This window comes from Osmerus eperlanus, chromosome 15 (genome assembly GCF_963692335.1).
Source record: "Osmerus eperlanus chromosome 15, fOsmEpe2.1, whole genome shotgun sequence".
Lineage (NCBI taxonomy): Eukaryota > Metazoa > Chordata > Actinopteri > Osmeriformes > Osmeridae > Osmerus > Osmerus eperlanus.
The window spans coordinates 6,416,616-6,425,630 of NC_085032.1; the positions used below are offsets into that span (position 1 = coordinate 6,416,616).

The window sequence follows — 9,015 nt, forward strand, 5'->3', positions numbered from 1 at the left end:
AACCACTGGCATCACAAATAATATTTAATCTAAATAAGCCATAGAACAGTATCTAGGTGCATAGGTGAAGAGAAATGGAAGGGTGTGTTCCAGGAGAGAGAGAGAATGAGAGAGAGAGAGAGAGAGAGAGAGAGAGAGAGAGAATGGCGAAAGGGTCTGCACACATTCGCATGAAAGAATGAGCAAAAGGAAATATGAAAACCATTATCCAGAAGAGTATGATTAAGAAGACACTTGGTCACCATCGCGCCAGCTCGTCTTGGGTGATGGGGTTTGGCGCCACGGGGGCTTCATCAACGTCACAGGCCCTGACGGACAGGCCTGGAGGTGCCATGTTGTTTCCAGAAGGAGTTCAAATAGAATTCCCACCAAGATTGCCTCCTTTGTGCAAATACATATCAAAAATATAATACGACCGTGAAAAAAAGCCCACGGCAAACGAACGATCCGTGGAATACACACGCACAGACAGGAAAAGGCTAACCCAGTGTTCACCCAGAGAACCTTAAAAAAAAAAAAACACATCACACTTGAACTACACTTTCACGCCACCTCAGGACAAATGTGATGGGTCTTGTCAAGCCCCATTCAGGAAGGGAGACAGCATATGTTTGGAGTTTAGCTAAGATAGTCTCTCTTGCCACGAACACTCAGCTGTAGCTCTCCGTGCTTTCGTCCACGTGATGCGTACGCCCTCATGGGTGTAGAGGGCAAACTGTATGTGACAGCATGCCCACTGCATCCTATCAGACTGCACCACTGGTGAGGTTTGACAGAAGACAGTTCCCGGAATGACATTCTGCCGAGGTAACGGTGGTGCTGCAGACTTCCTGCCACTGACCTGTCAGAGTAGATCCACCGAGAACAGGACATTCAGCCGTACAGTATTGCTTTCTCTCATCCTTTTAGAAAAATCTATCGAGGCACATTAGGACAGCAGCTAATTGCTGGGTTCTGTGTGTCTAATTGCACACATTGATTCCTCCGCCAACCCTCTCCGGTTGAAATGAAATTAAGAAATTGTGGATTTTAAACGGATGAGTATAGGGAAAAAAATATATATTAAATTCTACGGAAATCTATCTAATGTGATGCATTCAGTGGATTTGAAGAAAATATGTTTTAGTTGCTCGAGAGGTTGCATTAAAGTGTCTAATTAAAGGTTTGGTTCATGGCCAGCATTCACATGCAAGGCTCGTGTCACAATTGAGAGCTATACCCTGCTGCATTAATGCCTAATGAAAAACTTAAAATCCCATAAGTATGAAAACACATTTGATGTATCCAGTCAAGCTGAGTGGCTAGCTCCTGCTAGCTCATGGCGTAGCACTTAGTGAATCCACACGTTTCTTACAAACCAGCTTCCAGTATATGTAATCTGTCACAGTGTACAGCAAAAAACAATATTCCTCTCCCTGTCCTGTCCACATGCAGTTGTTTTGCAGTTGTTTTGCAGTTGTTTCGCAGTTTTTTTGCAGTTGTTTGGCGGTTATTCCACGGTCGTTAGCGTTAACCCTAACTCATGATTTCACCAGGCTGATGGTTAGTTTGCTGTTTTACCAGGAATTAAGTGAGTGCCCGCTAGAGATATGAGCTGATGTTGCTCCAGGGATCCACATGTCTCAAAGATGTTTATTCAGAATCACTCAAAAACATCCCATGCCCTTCGACGGGAGCCGGTTTCCTTATCATGTGTAATGTCTGCTTGTGTTCTAGGTCTCCCAGGTATGTGCGTGATACGATAACCACTTGATTACAGAGTTCTGTTTTACCAGATGGGACTTCCCTTTACGCTCATGGGCAATTATGCCTTTGATTACTTTGACATCTTGCATTGTGTTGATGGCATGTTAAAATCAAAACAACTCAAATATGGGAATTTGGACTAATTTGTCCGTGGACACTTTGCAGGATTTCCCTTGACTAAAGCAACATTATCTTTACGTATGCAAGACATGATGTTGATGGCTCCTACAGTCCTCTTAAATATTAACTTGCCCACCTGCACCTTTTTTTCCACTGCGTCTTCAATAATGCAAGATGGTCACACAAGCACAAATGCACACAGACACACACACACACCGTTTCAGATATATTGCCATTATACCGACGCGTGAATCACATTAGCACAGAGGGACCTATATTCCACTGGGGGTCCGACGTGCAGTGTTTTGTTCATTTCAAATGAAAGTCTGTTTCGGCTGTGAGGGCCTGGGTTTTGCTTTGTTCTGAAACGCTACAGACACAGCGTCCTCCAGGAGAAGCAGAAGTGCCTCGGGGGATGACGCCAAATGACCCCACGTAACCCCACTGTGAGGACTGCGTACGTCGAGCCCGGGGCTGCTTTAGCCAGCGGTCGCCGGTGAAGCGAAGCGAGGCCTTCACGTCCAGAAACCTCAACTTTCGAACCTAGAGGAGACATCACAGCAGAGCAGAGGCTCGTGTGGGGTGTGTGGGGGGCAACAGAATGCTCATTTAATGCCTCTGCAACAATGTCTCAACCCTGCGTGTCCACTGGCCGACTCATCCAGAGTTTTCGGGTTGCTTTTTAACCGCCCAACGCTTTTACAAGCATCTGCGCCACACGGACAGTACATGCAGTGCTTGCTAAAACAGAACAGAGGTCCCTGGGTAGAACCAGGATTTGTGCTTGCTCCGCTCTCTCCGAGGGTACGAGAGCAACCGCGGCATCCTTCAAATCCGGCACAAATCCTCACCGTACGGCCGTCGACGACGGCATCAGCCACAGGAAGTAACCCGCCGCACCACCACCAGCTGGCTCCTGACATCTAATTGGAGCCGAGGCGTGGGCAGGAGGAGACACTTCCTCTGTAAATGGCAGCTCCGGGCCACTGCACAGGGCATTCAGTTAAAACCCCCCCCCCCCCCCCCCCCCCCCCACCAGAGGCCGGGTGAGGAGTCTGGCTCTCTGTCCAAGGAAACGTGTCCAGGCAGGGGGAAGCACAGTTTATGTGACAGAACTCAGCTATGAGGAACGGCCCGCAGACAAGATGGCAGCCATCTCAGCGTGGCGCTAAGTAATACCTCGCTGCCTCGGGCTAATAAGATGTAAATAATCGCCCGGGTCTGGGGCGCTCCTCTTTCTCTGGGAGCCTCGCGCCTTAATAAAGGGACATTAAGCTGGATCAACTCTTTTTTAACGGCTCTTGGGATTGGTCCCTGGGGTAACAGACCACGCTTGTCCACCCTGGCTTCAGAAGATAGTATGTGATGTACGGGCCATTAACACTCACAATGAACCTCACTGTGTTCTCTTGTCCACTGAAACTAAAGTCAAGAGGAGTCCATTTTTGGCTGCTCTGAAAGCAGGATCTTAACGCCTTCAAACTAAACTGCAACTCGGCAAGAACACGGTGTAAAATAACTTAGGGGTTATTAGTGGCTAACGAATCACTGCGAGTCTAATGAATCCCTACTAGTCTATAGACAAGAATCACAGTGACCTTTGAGAGGTGTGGGATATAACACCGTGTGGATTCGGAAAACACTGTGATGGCCCCAGAGGATGAGTGTGTTTCCCTCACCAGAGGATGAGTCTGTGGATCTGAGGTTGTTGAACTGGTGGGTAGGGTGTTGGAGAAGGGCCTATGCACGGTCCCAGCGGGTTTCCTAGCATGTCTGCACTGAATTCAGATGAGGAGTGGAGCTAAAGACAGATGCTTTCATTCAATTAAGTACACTGATAGACCGATAGAACCTTCCTGGTTCCTTTAAACAATCCAAGGCTAAAATAGAACATCCTGTGTATTCAGTTCCATGGCTGAGTGGATTTGCGTAATGAGTGCACTTGTTTTTTCAACCCACTCCATAGTCGAAGACATCTTTCTCCCGGGCATGTACGATGTGTAGAATCAGACACGTTCTTCAAGAAACTCCGGTAGGATTTAATTACGCAGAGATTGACGTGAGTTAATTATTCCTAACTAAATGTCTATTCCTAAGAGAAGACAAGCTTTCATGGGACATCAGCATGGTTGCCCGGATTTGAAACTTTTATGTATTTCGCAGCGATGCACCATTTTACACCAGACAAACTAATCAGAACATGAATACAGCTTGGTTATAAAACTGCAGATTCACTGGAGCTTAGCTATTTTATCCAGCTCTCCCTCATTTCCCTTCATCTAATTTTCCTATTGAGAACGGTGGAAAAAGGGGAAAATAATGATGAAGGCTGATACGGAGGGGGAAATATAAAGTGCATATCAAATTCTCCAATACATCCTTATACTGTGCATAATCAACATGGCTTGATATGTGGTGTGTAACTACTCCTAATGCGCTCCCTGCTTACAGAAATACAATGGGAGACTCGTTTGACATTTGTTAATGAGCTCTCCCTAGCAGCCAGTGGTTTCATCATCTAATGAAGATGTTCCGAGCCTCTGTTCCTCTGTGTCCTACAATAGTTGTGCATTTGCTGCAGATGACCTTTAAAACCTTTCTTCACGTGCTGGATAAAGACCTAGACAAGAACCTGAGGAATGATGATTTCAGGGCTTGGAGGCTGGGGCCTCATTAGTTCTCCGTACTTGTTGGCAGAGACACAGCCCTCCTGTTAGGGTCTGAGGAGAGGAGACAGATAGACAGGTTTGATATCGGGGCCAGAAGAAGTGGAGATGATGTGCTCAATAAGTCAATGATTCCAAACTTGATCACAGTCCTTGAGCAGAGATCCTCCTAGTCTCAGTCTTTATTTACAAGCGGCGGGGGCGCTCGCATGCCGTGCATGAGCACATCTCCATTTCGAATGCCTGTGCTTTTGGATCGTTATTGCTATTGTGCTGACCTTCTAAACAGCGTTTCTCTTGAATCTGTTGATTTGCGTTTGCATCTCAGATTTCTCAACTCCCACACCGCTGGGTGCCTTGGCAGGGAGAGCAGCAGTATTTAAAAGCACATTCATTCTCGTTAACCAGGTCTGATTTCAGTCATTAATTGCAGCTTTATCATCTCCTCCTCCTTAATTAAGTGGGAAGGACTCAATTATCTTGTTTAATTGCAAATAAATAAAAGACAACACCCACACACAAACACACACACACACACACACATACACACACACCTTTCAATTATTTAACAGGAGGTCTTTGGTCTTTGTTTCATCTCATGTCTGTACCTCCCACCTCTGCCACCATTCCATGCCTCCCTTCAAGGTGACTAATTTAATTTTCTCGATTTGAGTGACCTTTGCCTGAGAAGTTTTGACGGTAATGATTTCCTGTCCCTTTTGCTCAGCTATCGGAGCAAAGCAGAACAGGAGGAGGGGCTTGCTTTGTGTTCCTGGAGCTCAAATGAAATGTGAAGTGAGCTGGAAAGAGATCCTTGTGTGACCGGCGTTAGCAGAAGGAGAGGAAACAGCTGGACTGAATTTCACCCGTGGTTTGTGAACAAAAAAAATCCCTCTGCTCGGAAACCGAACGTCACATTACTTAGACGCTTTGTGGAAAGCCTTTCGTGCATTTGTCTTTATCACGCCTTGTTCACATCAAAGGTCGTCAACACGCATTGTATTTAGCATAAATGTTTTTCTTTTACATTCAGTATCGTAGCCTACAAAAGGCAACGTATTACTGTAAATAAAGAAAGACAGACAAATGTGTAAGGACATGGTCAGTGGAGGGGTGAGATTGGTTTAGGAGATTAGAGAGAGAAGCTGAAGTTAGCAGTTCCTGGATGTCTGTTTGAGCTGATAGGTTTTCCTGTTGTTTGATCCAGTGCAGACGCTTCCTTGCTGAAGCCAGAGGCCTGGTTTACTGACTTGGTTGAGCCAGAAAGCTGCAGGGAAGTAAAGGTGAGAAGCGAGAAGCCTGCAGCTTTCCGTCCACAGCTTCCGACATCCATTCTACCAATTGCTGTTGTCGATATAATTGTGAATGATGGCTCAGTTGACAGCATAATGACTTCACATTTTGCTGTTCATTGCAGAAAAACTGTGATAATGTTGTCCATGGACGGGGTCATTATTAAGATGTTGTACATTTTGATGTGCCATGATTAAATGCACTGGAGCATCGTAGTCTCAGACTTGTCATGGCCTTGGCAGATGTTAGCATTAAAAAAATACAAAATTAGTTTTCTTTCTTAATGTTTTTTTTACTTTGAACTTCGTCAAAGTTTTACTCCTTAGAAAAGGAAGGCTGACAGTAGACCGTTGGTCTTTCTGAACCACGGAAATCTTTCACACTGCGTTCTGGGTTTCTGTTGGTAACAGACTGACTTTTACAAGGATTAAGGTGCTGACAGCCTGCTATAGAGAGAGAGAGAGAGAGAGAGAGAGAGAGAAGAGAGAGAGAGAGAGAGAGAGAGAGAGAGAGAGAGAGAGAGAGAGTGAGAAAGGGAGAGAGAGAGGGAGAGAGAGAGAGAGAGAGAGAGAGAGAGAGAGAGAGAGAGAGAGAGAGAGAGAGAGAGAGAGAGAGAGTGTGAGAAAGGGAGAGAGAGAGGGAGAGAGAGAGAGGGCGAGGTTGGAGATGGGTGTACAAAAAGGGAGGGGGTAAAAGTCATACAGAGCCATGAGGAAAGACCGGGGGAGATAGAAGCTAAGTAAGGTAAAGAGAGAAAAAAATAAAACTGAGAGTGAGAGGGCGACAATCAAATCCCATAGGTCACTTCTGACTGCTTTTTTAGCTGTTCATTTGGATTGGGACACAACAATAGGTCATTGCGTAGCTCACCCCCTCCTACTCACCCCCCTCCCACCGCCCCCCCGACACACACACACGCATCCACACACACCCCTGCTTACCAGATTGAGGTTGTCCCTCAAGGTCATAATTGGATCACGCAGCACCACAGCAATGGTAGGTTTATTACCTAAAATACCTTCCTAAGAAAAAAGACCACATCTGCATCAGTAAATAATTCCTCTCTTCTTTCTCTGAGCTGTCTATGCTGCCAGGCCTGATAGTGCCAGCGGTTGACAGGTAGCTATATTACATTTTACTGCAGAGCGAAGACCTGGGGAGATAGGGCTGTAATTGAGGACACCGCTGTAGACTTCTCTAACAGGGAACTCTGTTAATGCTTAAAAAGCTGATAGGCATTATCTTTAAAACAGGAGGCATTTGGGCCTCAGCTAGGTGGGCGCCACAGCAACAACAGTTTATCAGGACAGGGATAAAGAGACTGGTCTGGGGCAGTAAATCAATTTTAGAGGATTGTGGAGTCAACTCTTCTGGTGTTCTGCGTACGGGAGGTGCACTGGAGACAACGTCCACAGCCCTGCCCCTGCCTTCTGGATCACTGGGTGTCTGTGTGTGTGTGTGTGTGTGTGCGTGTGTGTGTGGGGGGGGTCACACTGCGTGCGTGTGTCTGTGTGTGCCCTACTGTGTGCGTGTGTCCGTGTGTGTGTGTGTATGTGTGGTTTATGCTGTGTGTGTGTGTGTGTGGGTCACACTGCGTGTTTACATGTATGCGTGTGTGTGGATCATGCTACAAGTGTATGTGTGTGCGTTTGGTGTGGAGATGTGGGGGCATAGTAACTACAGAGCAAACCCTGCCTAAGACCTACGATATAACAAAGCAGTTGTCTCGGAACTGAGATAGATAGCTGTGATTGGTCACTATTTTTCATTGATGCGTGCAGCGAGCGACATTGACGTTTCTATGCGGGGGGCATTGTAGGACGGGTGGGATGGTGGTGTAGGAGGTGTACAATATGTAAATAAGCAACAAAGGTCTGTTCGGCTGTTGTTGATAAACTCATTGACATTCCAGCCTTCCCTTGCTTAGGGGAGGATATTAAAACGTCCCAGTCATAAAGAGAATCTTGAGCAGGTAATTTCCCTGTAGGATTTGAGCTCCTCTTTTAATAGACTGAGAGTCTGTCATGGAGGGGTGTGGAGAGAGGGTTGGGGAGAAGGGGAGAGGTGGGGAGGGTGGGGGAGAAGGCGGGAGGCATGGAGGGTTGGAGTAGGGGACTACTTTCCGTTTCTCTTAATGCCATGTCTCTGTAATCTGTGATCGTCTCATCTTGGAGAAGGAAGACGTTCCTGACGTGTCAGCGTAGCTCAGAGGATTGTGTATAATCTCATCCTGCTTTGTTTGGATTGTATTCATATCTTTACACGTCCTGGACGCTTCGCTTACATATGTGACATTACCGTTACAGTCATGAAGGTACGTTCCTGAGTTGAGTGCAAATAAACAGCCCTGATAGCGTCAGAATACACAGGCATTATGAGATATGCCTCCGAACACAGATATGACATTTGGAAAAGGAAAAACAATCTTTCGCGGGAGATGCGTTTGCATGTCGTGCGTTGATCTCATCCTGCTCCACAGCCAGTGCTTTGATAACCGCGAGTCCACCCCAGACCACACTGCCAGGAATCTTCACATTCCCAGTAATCCTGTGATATCACCTTCCCTCTGAGCCTGTGCAGCAGCCTCACTTTCATGACTTCGGCAGCTGGTGCAGAAGCAGGTGACAGTTGTCTCGTTTTCCGAGGGATCGCCAGAGTTCCTTTTTCACTGCTCTCTGAGTGTTCGCCTACGGCTTATTAAGGCACTGTCAGGGACGGGGTTAAAGAAAGGAGCTCATGTCACTATGAGTGGCCTGTAGTCCCATGAAGGGCTTAACAGCGCGTTTGCAAAGGATTGTGGGTGATTAATTCTGAGGAGATCCTGCTGCATGGTCTGGCCCACAGGTCCTGATGCTATGGGCAACACTCACCTGACTGGAAGAACTGTTCACCGACGGCTTCTCTCCTGCAGAGAAGGAGAGAGAGAGAGAGAGAGAGAGAGAGAGAGAGAGAGAGAGAGAGAGAGAGAGAGAGAGAGAAAGAGAGAGAGAGAGAGAGAGAGAGAGAGAGAGAGAGAGAGAGAGAGAGAGAGAGAGAGAGAGAGAGAGAGAGAGAGAGAGAGAGAGAGAGAGCATGGCTGCTGTGAAGAAGAAAACTTGAACATGTAAATCTAGTGGTAATAATGTTACCAGTCCCTCTCCTAATTGGTTTAATACTGCTTTGTAGACTTCAGACAGATACTAATCTTGAT

At 46.6% G+C, this 9,015-nt stretch overlaps 1 long non-coding RNA gene across 1 annotated transcript; it reads left to right on the forward strand.

Annotated features, from left to right (window-relative positions):
* Positions 1-5,065: 5,065 nt before the first annotated feature.
* LOC134035410 (uncharacterized) lies at positions 5,066-5,972 on the forward strand. The gene is made up of 3 exons (XR_009932361.1): positions 5,066-5,177; positions 5,260-5,515; positions 5,745-5,972. It is a non-coding gene; the product is annotated as an uncharacterized LOC134035410 (long non-coding RNA).
* The last annotated feature ends 3,043 nt before the right edge of the window (positions 5,973-9,015 follow it).